The sequence below is a fragment of the Micropterus dolomieu genome, linkage group LG12 (assembly GCF_021292245.1).
Source record: "Micropterus dolomieu isolate WLL.071019.BEF.003 ecotype Adirondacks linkage group LG12, ASM2129224v1, whole genome shotgun sequence".
Classification (NCBI taxonomy): domain Eukaryota; kingdom Metazoa; phylum Chordata; class Actinopteri; order Centrarchiformes; family Centrarchidae; genus Micropterus; species Micropterus dolomieu.
In genome coordinates, this window is record NC_060161.1 from 20,501,777 (window position 1) to 20,511,831 (window position 10,055).

At 39.6% G+C, this 10,055-nt stretch overlaps 1 long non-coding RNA gene across 1 annotated transcript in view; it reads left to right on the forward strand.

Moving 5' to 3' along the window:
• The window catches only part of LOC123980444, a 16,031-nt gene extending 6,296 nt beyond the window's left edge, over positions 1-9,735 (forward strand). Inside the window, exon 4 of the long non-coding RNA XR_006827502.1 lies at positions 8,653-9,735. This is a non-coding gene — a long non-coding RNA (uncharacterized LOC123980444). The remainder of the gene's footprint in view (positions 1-8,652) is intronic.
• The last annotated feature ends 320 nt before the right edge of the window (positions 9,736-10,055 follow it).

The following is a 10,055-nucleotide window of genomic DNA, read 5'->3' on the forward strand; positions in this document are numbered from 1 at the left end:
GCGCTCTCCTCTTAGTCGTGCCACTTTATTGCACACAGGGGCAGGCGGGGTTTTCGGCACGGTTTAGTGGGTATCTCGTTCCCATAGTGTCGTAACCGACGCAGTTCGAGTTCCCTCGAAGGGGAACGTCTCGGGTTACGTATGTAACCCTGGTTCCCCGAGAAGGGGAACGAGAGACTGCGTCGGCCCGCCGCACCTCTCTCCCCGCCTGAAGCGCCTGCTTCATAGTTTAAGCTAATGATGAGTGTGTACAGGTGTGCTTTATACTCCTCCGGTTATTCCGTCACACCGTACTGTTCTAGCAACAAGCCAATAGGATTGGAGTGATTTCATTCACGTTCAGACCTGCTTCGCCTAGAGGCGTTCCCATAGTGTCGTAACCGACGCAGTCTCTCGTTCCCCTTCTCGGGGAACCAGGGTTACATACGTAACCCGAGACGTTTATTTCAACAATCTAAAAGTGTCTATATGGGCCCAAACCATAGTGTTAACACAACAATTTCTCAAATGTTGGAATTGTAACACTGTAAAACATTAATTCATTATCAAGCCTTTGTGTAGTTAAAATATAAGACTTCTCATTGACCAGAGTTAGCTTTTTATTCATGTTAGCAGCATGGCGTTATGGATGGCAACGTCGGTCTGTCGAACACTGAAATATTTTTACATATTTTTACAACAATTTGATGGCTTGCCATTATATGTATAGACATTCGTGGTCCCCAGAGGATGAATGCTAATGACTTTGGGGGATCCCTTGACTTTTCCTTTAGCACCATAATTGAGACTGACATTTTGGGCTTTTTATGAGTAGTTCTTGTGTGTTGTTGACTTTGTGTTGGGGCTGAGCGACGTGGCTCAAAGCAGTGTTTCCCACAGGACTTTGTGAGACTATGGTAAATTTGATCATAAACACACTGCAAAGATATAAATGTTGATGAAACTGCAAAAATGTCCACTAATTTATTTAAAGTTTTTCCAGCAACCCTAAATCAAAGAATAATTTGTAATTTGTTTCCCTAAAATTTTATTTTACTTTTAATGGACACATGTAACATGATTTATACTTCCTGTAAATATAATCTTCATTAATCTTATTTCCATCCTGTATACCATGTGTTAACACCTTATTTTGAAAACCGGACTATGTCAAATGTCCATCCTCTCGCTACATTCATCAAGTCCGACGCAATTTGATAAATTATATTGTATGTTGTCCTCGTACAATTTAGACTTAATAGCCTCTCTTCAAAACTCTCATACTGCAGAGAAAATGACAGAATAAAGTTGCTAACCCTGCCTGTCAGCTCGCTCTGCTCCTTTTAACTGCATTTACCATAAGTCTCTAATCCCTGTGCACTCCAAATTTAGCAGCTAGCTTGATCGCATTCTCACTGACGAGTGTCAGTGTATACACTCAAAGCTGTTCAAACCCTTAGTTAATGTTACCGTAATTACCTCAAAAGAAAAGTGGTTGTCTCGAGTCAGATGCCAAAGTGTGTGAGCGTGCCAGTTTACAGCAGCGGCAGAAACAGACACAGTTAGAAGTCTTTAATGTCAATATATTTTCAGTTGATTTTGAAACTATGACGGAACAAAATAGACTGTGGCGGGCCGCCAAGTCATATTGCGATTGTTTTGGTGTACGTCGCGATATGATTGGGATGCTATTTGATGATGTTGTGATCTTGGTGGCATTCTAACAAATTGGTCAGCCTTAGCGTTTTTAATTATGACCAGCCAAGAGACTGCAGATGCGAATTAGCTTGAAGCTTTAATTTGGTACAGTGCAAAAAATGGAACCATTTATGTTTTACTGTACGCTGTCCCTTTTAAATAAATAAATGCCATGAAATGTCTCTACTATTGGATGGATTGCCATGAAATGCGTTACAGACATACATGTTCCCCTCAGGTTGACTTGGTGATATGCTGACTCTTCAGTGAAGGTGAAAATTAATAATTTTTTTCACACTTGAGTAAACAAAGCAAACTATGCCAAAAGATTATTGGATGATTAGCTTTTTGTTAGCTTAATATCATCAGGAAATGGAAACAGAAAATAGTCAACACGAGTCTGATATATGTATCCATGTGCCTGGGCATTTTCAAACATCTTATACGTTCTTTTAAAACCAAACTAAAGACCTTCCTTTTCAGTTGAGCATTTTCTTAAATGAACACAACGTATTTTGTACATTATGTATGGGTATATATATGTATGTATGTATGATGTTTTGTTTTTATGTAAAGCCTTTGTATGAGAGTGCTATACAAATACAATTTGAATTTAATTGAATAACAGGTGTTGCAAATGGAGAAACTAAACATCTGCGCTTCTGCTTCAGATATAGAACCAGAATAATAAGCACAGAAAAAGTCAAAAGTCCTGTTTATGCATTTTTTTGGTCAAGAGAGAGAGAGAGGCAACCTTGGTCTTCATGCTAACTCATTCATAAGATATTAGATATACTGACAAAGGTGTGCTGTAAAACGTTCTAATCTGCAGATCAATATATCTAGCTTTACTTGACAGTAAGATAGCAAAAAATATTAACTGTTTGGCTAACCTTTCTTGAGATATAGCAGATAACGGCTTTAAATTACACCAAGCATGATAAAGATGAATATCTGCATCACAATACTGTGCCTGTGTGCATCACATGAGACACCTCTCCTCTCTCTTTCTCAGTAGATGGCAGACTTGCCACGTACAGGCTTTCAGTCTCAGATAACAGTTAACCTGCTCCACACTCTACATTAGCTGGCATGTCTGACTTCCATATATCCACACGTGTGTGTGTGTCTGCATCTTAAAAAGAGAATGTGAATAAGAGGGAAAGATAGAGAGAGGTGAACATTTTTATGTTATATTTATTTTTGAGGGAGTACCAGAAAACAGTGTTGGATTCATGAAACATGCATGCAGCTTTGTCCTAATCCCAAATTTTTCCCATGGCGGATTGTTAAAATTTAATTTAATCTATTTTAAGTCTGAAAAGGGTCAATAAGCCCAAATTTGAGCATGTGTTCACATTTATAACAGTTGGGTTTTCCTACATTTGGCCAAACTTTACAAATCATCCATTACTAACTATTTACTTAAATATTTTGCTTTCTAATAGCAGAATAAAGGAGAATCTACATGCTATACAAAGTCTTTATAATCAGCATTTATGACATTTGCCAACCACTGTTTCAGCAGACGTCAGCGTGACTTTGCTGCTCAGTCTTTCTGATTTTGACAACACCCTCAAATCAAGGGAAGATAGACATTTGGCACAAATCAAATCATGGCAGTGATTTGCTGACCGTTAGTGCCAGAGGTGCTGCAGGGAGTAAACAAACAAGATCTAACTGATTATTATGATAATTATTATGATTGTTAAGACAGATTTACATTTAAATACCACACAAATGGTAAAATGAATGGAATACTTTCTACAAGGCACAGTATTAGGTGCAACACCAGCATACCTTACTATCACATGTATGTTTAGTGTGTCATTAAGCACTGTTAAAAGGGGAATCTCAGTAATTTAGCGTTGTAGTTTCATTAAGTTGGGGATCTCACAAGAGACAGAATAAGTATAACAACAGAGGCTGAAATATCGTAAACATCCTACATTTCCCAAAATTCAACTCAATAGCCTCTTTTACTACATCCCTCCCTGCCTCCTACGTACACACTTCTTTTAAAACCTCTATAACATTAAGTAGTCATGGCTAAATAAGGAACAATTAAAAGTTAAAAACATTTTATTCTGATTTATTCCGAATTAGCATTCAAAAACTCAGTTCATCTTTTTCGTCAGGACTGTGAAGGTGAGAAAAACAGGGTCACTGAGTCAGTGTTTACTATTCAGGGATAGCTTTTGTATATCTTTTTTGTGTGTGTGTGTGTGTGTCTGTGTGTCTGTGTGAGCTTATGTAAGTACACACCTGTATTTTTCATGGTGCACACCTGAAAATCATCACTGCAAAACTTCTTACTGTAGCCTGTGAAGTGAAAAATGTCCTGCTGAAAACGCCCCACTCCTGACCAATCATCTTGTTTAGCATTTCCTTTGACTGCCCCGTGATTGGGTACCGGTTGCACCAAAAGACTGCACCGCACTTGAAGGCTGTGTGAAAAATGGGAAAAGTGCTCTACTTTTCATGAACTCATGAACTAGTAATGCAGTCGAGGAATTCGTGTAAGCATTGGGCCCTGTGCTGCAGAATATTTTTGAATAATCCCATGCGAGTAGAACGCTTTCTGTATGGCTCAGTTGGTAAAGCGTGACAGTAACACTGGCATGGTTAGTGGTTTGATTCCCTCCGTGGCCGAGCGTGATAAAACTGTACACACACGGTACCAAGAGGTGATAAAAGCAGCCACCAAATCGTATGTGTAGTGAATGCTAATGTTCATTGAAACAGCAGTAGTGCACTAGACTTTCACAGTTTGGTGACAATGTCTTGACTTGCACAGCAACTGTAGTGAAATGTAGCCAGCATCTGCCCTTGTTCAAGGTAAATTATCAACCCTATTAGTCCTGTCAAAAATACAGCTGCTCCACGGTCCATTCATGTACCCTTCAGTGGAAGAGAGAATGAGAGGAGGACAAAAGACAATAAAAAATCACAGAAGTGTAGGAGTGTGGTTTGAGAAACAAAAAGGAAAAGTGCAAGAGGAGAAAAAAATTGGGGTTAATGCGGATGAGCTGCGGTGTTTCTGAAAAGGTAGAAAGAAAAGAAGAAAACTTGACTATGAGTTTTGTGTTATAAGAGTAAAGACACAAAGAAGGTGTGAATGAGAAACAAGATGAAGAATAGTCTTTTGAAAAAGACAGACAGTAATGAAAACCATTGTAAATGTCAAATGACCTTTTTTGAGTTAAGAACCTATTTCAAAATGTAAGCTGAATTATAGAAGGTGAATAGCAGGGAACAAGAGGTCTAAGATCAGACTGGCTCCATATTAACAGAAGGTTAACGGCAGGAATACGTAACAGGAAAGACACAAGAACAAAGAGGTCAACTGAGCAGAGCTGCCTTATATTGCGTCCGTGTTAGTACCATGCCCTCTGTGATGAAGTGTTTCCAGGAGCAGAGTGGAAAGCACTGATTTGGTTCCCTCTCACCCCTCTCGTCTTCCAGACGCAGAAGGCTCTGTTTTAAGCTAAAAAAAGTCTAATTATACACTCTACACTACCCGCACAACACCAAACAACAGACGGTCAAAGTTAGCAACAAGCCGGTAAACATAGAAGAGCATTTAGCAGCTAAAGATGCAGATATTTTTCTCAGAGATTAGTGGAGACTAAAGGTGCATTCCCACCGAAAGCGAATCCAGCGTTTTGGGTGGCTTGATCACATACAAAGTCAATGCAGAGACGCGAATTGTGAATTCGCTCCAGGCGGCGCGAATGAGGCGTTTTGTCACGCAATTCGCTGGTTCGTGCAAGTTCAAATTTTTGACGCGATGTTGTGAAAGCAGATCAGCGGTGAGGTCCAAATGTCACCGGCGGCTTTGGGGCGTTGCTTGTAGAGGAGCAGGCGAGCGGTGTAATGACAATCCACTGGCCGACGGGGAGCTGCTAAAGAACGGGTAAGTGGATGGGCAGTAGCGCTGCAGCTTTCGGACAAATAAACACTCGTAGTAGTCTGGATTCTGCTCTGACAAGTTAACTGGTTTTATTCAATTAGCTTTTTACTTTAGTTTTTGGAATTACAACTTGATTTATCTTCACGCGCGCTTCTCGGCAGCTAGCTTCTGTGCACATCCGGTTCCACTGTTGTTGTTAGCGTCGGATGGCACCAGAGTTCTGCTGGACTACTACTTCATTTTTATATAGGAAGTTGAACTACCTGGTGAGTTTAGAACATGTGTGTCTGTAACTTTATTCCAGCTGTTGCTGTACTTTACTGTGAACAGGTTAGCATAGCATAGCCTTGATCGATCCGAACTCCATTCAGAAAACACGTATTTTAAAAGCTGTTGTCCTGCTGACTTGCTGACAGACCTGACAAAGCATGAATTCATATGTCTAACAAAACGGCATCATATTAGTTATTTTGGCATAAGTTTGATCCGTTTATTGCTATTAAATCACAGCCAAGGGTTTACTTTGTGTTCATATAGCTGTTTATTCGCTTAAAATGCTTGTGTGTGAACACTCAAAATGTCCAGCGGTGAAACTCGCAAGTAAAGCGAGGCAAATTTTAAATTCGCTTTCGGCTCAATCCCATTTCAGCCCTTGCCCCTACCCCTTGGCCCTTGGTAGGGTGTCCCAATTCTTGTTGCGATAGAGGGGAAGGGCGAAATGGGAGGGCTACATAGCCCTCGAAACGGAGATTTTTCAGAGGCACACTCCAAACAGAGGGCTACAATAAAGTTCCCAGAATACAAGTATTTTCTTTGTATAATTTATGATTACCATGGTTATTCTTAGTTTAATGTCATTTCAATGTAATATCGTGATTTTCTTCAAAATAATCATAAAAAAAATCACTAGTTCAGCCGGTAGCTTGTTGTCTCGTTAGCTAGCTTCGCTAGTAATGTTAAACCTGGTAATGAAGCTGTGCTTTTTATTTTTAACTGGTGACTTGTTAGATCGCTTCATGTGTGATATAACGTTACCATCGGAGGATGGCATATTGGAGTTGTTTGCAATCGTTGTCATGGAGAAATCCTGTAAAAACTTGTCGCTTCTATTAACGTCAGAGCCGTCGTCGACTACTGATGACGTATCGGGTTCCTGAAGGGTTGTTCCATTTCGTAGGGGAATATTTCAACCCCTTGGCCCTTGTAACTCTGTTTTAAGGGCCAAGGGATACACTCGAAAACAAGGGGTAGGGGCAAGGGGTAAAATGGGATTGGACCCAAAGCAGAACGTAAAGGAAAGTGAATATTGGGCTTATATTATAAACACAACTCAAAATTGAACGTTTGAAAGTTGAACATGTCACTAACATTTTACCGTCTTAATACAACTTGCTAATCTGAATCATGACAGCCTTACCAGCAAAAAGTGCTTTTGTTTGTGCTCATGAATCTGACACATTCCCCCTGGTCATGTGAGACTATAAAGAAAATCACAGTATTAGTCATTATGTAACACCTCAAAACAACCTATGTTGGCAAATATGTAGCATTAAAGCTCTTAGGGAGGTCGGGGTGCATGGGACAAAAAAAGTGGAGCTGTTCACATCCTGTCTCTACCAACGCTGGCTTCTAACTGTAACCAAGTTTAGTTGCCTAAACTTAACCAGCTTAGCAGTGAGAAATTATTATAGAAATCGTTTGTAACCTTTTTGAGGAGTACTGACATATCGTCCTGACAATAAGGGGCATCAGAGTAGAAACGCTAATATGGTTCACTTTGGAAGGTAATGATGTACAAAGTATTTTGTCCTTTAGTTTGTAGTTTCTCTCCCCCCCACCTCCCTAAAAGGCCTATACATCCCCAAAGGAGGTGCCTGTCCTACAGTCTCTGAACCACTGACATAGGGGAGGACTACTGAGCAGAAGGTGGACGAGTGTGAGCATGCTACATTACCAATATGAGCCTTAAAGCCAATACAAATGCACAACACTGTTTATTTGTGCATGAACATCCATTCATAAGATTTCGTACCTATGCTTTACTTCGTGTCTACACAATGCATTCAGCCCTCATGTGTCTATTCACATGGCCTATATGTGGGCATCCATTTATATTTATATTCAGCTTTTGTGTTTTTCTGCGTCTGTGTTTATTGTTTTGTGCTTGTTAGCCTGTTCGCACTGTGTTACCGCACTTGCTCTCCATTATTCCCATAAAGCCAGCCCTTAAATCATTCAGGAGGCCTATTCAATTTCAAAAGGGAGAACCATTGAGGTAATTTAAGGGCTCGTGTATCAACCCACTGAGGATTTCTACATCCTGCTTCTTCCTGTGCTTCACACCGCCAGTCTGATCAGCAGTATTCGCTTAGCTGAAAATACAAAAAATACAAAAAAACATTTAGAACCAATGAATTATTAAGTATTAAGATGAAGCCCTCCTGGATGGAAGCAGTTTGGTCTTTTTAAATTGCCACAAACCACATGTGTTCATTTGTCATTTGTCAACCCCCAGGCCTCCCTAATATTTATTTATACATTTAGATGACAAATGAGTGGGTATTGGTACATTTGACAGTACAATCGATGCCACAAAATGTCTACCTTTCTAGCAAAGTATATTAAAGGGAATAAAATGTTTTTCTTTCACAACATGCTTTGACCTGATAACAGGTTAAAACAAATATATATGAGTGGCAAAACATCTCCAACTCTACTGTCGAGTGGATTGTTTTACTTCTTCCTGATTACCATGGATGAATGAGATGAATCGACACACACTATTTCAACCAGTGCCTTTTCACCACTGCCTCTGCAGTGAAATGTGAATACTGACATCAGAGCGGTTTGATAAAAGTAATGTAAAGGCTTCTTCATATCTGGGACCACTGGATTGTCCCATTTGACCATTTGAAATCTGACAACTGAAGAGGCCACACAACTGGATATTTCTTCTTTCTGTTTATGGTTTTTGTAATATGAAAAACCACTTTGTGATTTGTGCCCTGACACTTTGATTATCTCCAATCTAATCTGCCTAACATTTGCGCTTTGTGTTACAGAGTCCCCCGATTCTGACATGGACATGGCTTTGCAATAACCGGCCATCAATCTTTCTCTCTGCAGCCCCTCAGTCCACCAACACAGTCCCCCCAGGTGGCATCTGCTTGACTCACTGCAGCCACTCGCCCGCCTTTCCTCCTTTGCTAAATCTCCTCAGCAGCGTATTGTACTTTATACAGTAATGGCTGTACTGTGGAAAGTGTGGAGGGATATGTTGTTGTCCATTAAATATTCAACACTCTGCCTCTACAGCCAGTTTGGCAGACTTTTGGAAACAAGCAGAGCTGCTCACATATATGCGAGCCTTTTCTGAGGGTGCCCCGTAAACAGCCACTCGAGACGCCACACCAGATCCTTAAATTACCACACTTACTACCACACATGTAATTTTGACACTGAACCCCAGACCTGGGAATTATGATAAAAAACATCACATTTGATGTTTAAATGCAGAAGTCCTGACACTCTTATTTTGTACAGTCTCACTTCAAGATGTTTAAGTGAACTGAGAAATATAATCACTCACTTTTCCAGCAGTAAACTGTGACCTACCAGTAACAAATCTTCTTCTGTGCGCCATTTGAAAGATTTGTTCAGGCTCAGTGGGTTCAGGTTCAGCTTGACACAAAAAGAGTCTATCTTAAAAAACTAGGACCATATAAACAGTTCTACAAAGAATGAAAAAGGTTAAGTTATAAAGGACGACCAATAAAAGGTATCCTCTGCTATCTGTCTGGAGTCATTACTCATTAAAACACAAGACAGTTATCATACAGTGTCATCAGATGGCAACAGGAGACAACAAAGGCGGCTTTCGAAATCTAATCTAATGATTGATTGAGTGAAACGGATGGAGGATATGTTAACTTGATGCAAAAGACACAAAAAAGGTTAGTGTTAAAAGCTTATGTGCCTGACAGTTGTGACACATTTATAAGAAACCCTCAAGGGGTTAGTCTTGAGGCATCAGTACGCTTCATACAAAGTGCTTGTTGGGTCTGACGTTGGAATTCGGGCGCAGTGACTTTCCAAGACCAACAATTCGACAAGCACACAGGTGTGAGGAGGTGGGAAAAGACACATTTTGTGGATACATAAGGGTACAGCACTGTGACTGTCTAGATTTGGTCGGCATGGTGGAAAGTAAATTATAGTTTTACTCCATTACAAGTCAAAATATTATACTTTTTAATCCACAATATCAAATAAACGGAAGGACACCAGTCTTAATTGAATTATCTAATACTGAACAAATAAAATGAACTGAATTAAAATAAATGAATTGAGTTAAATCATATCAATGCAAATATATTAAATTACATTAAATCAATTATATTAAATTAAAAATAATTAATTTAGTTTTAGTTTATTAATGTACTCAAATAAATCAATTAAATTCAAT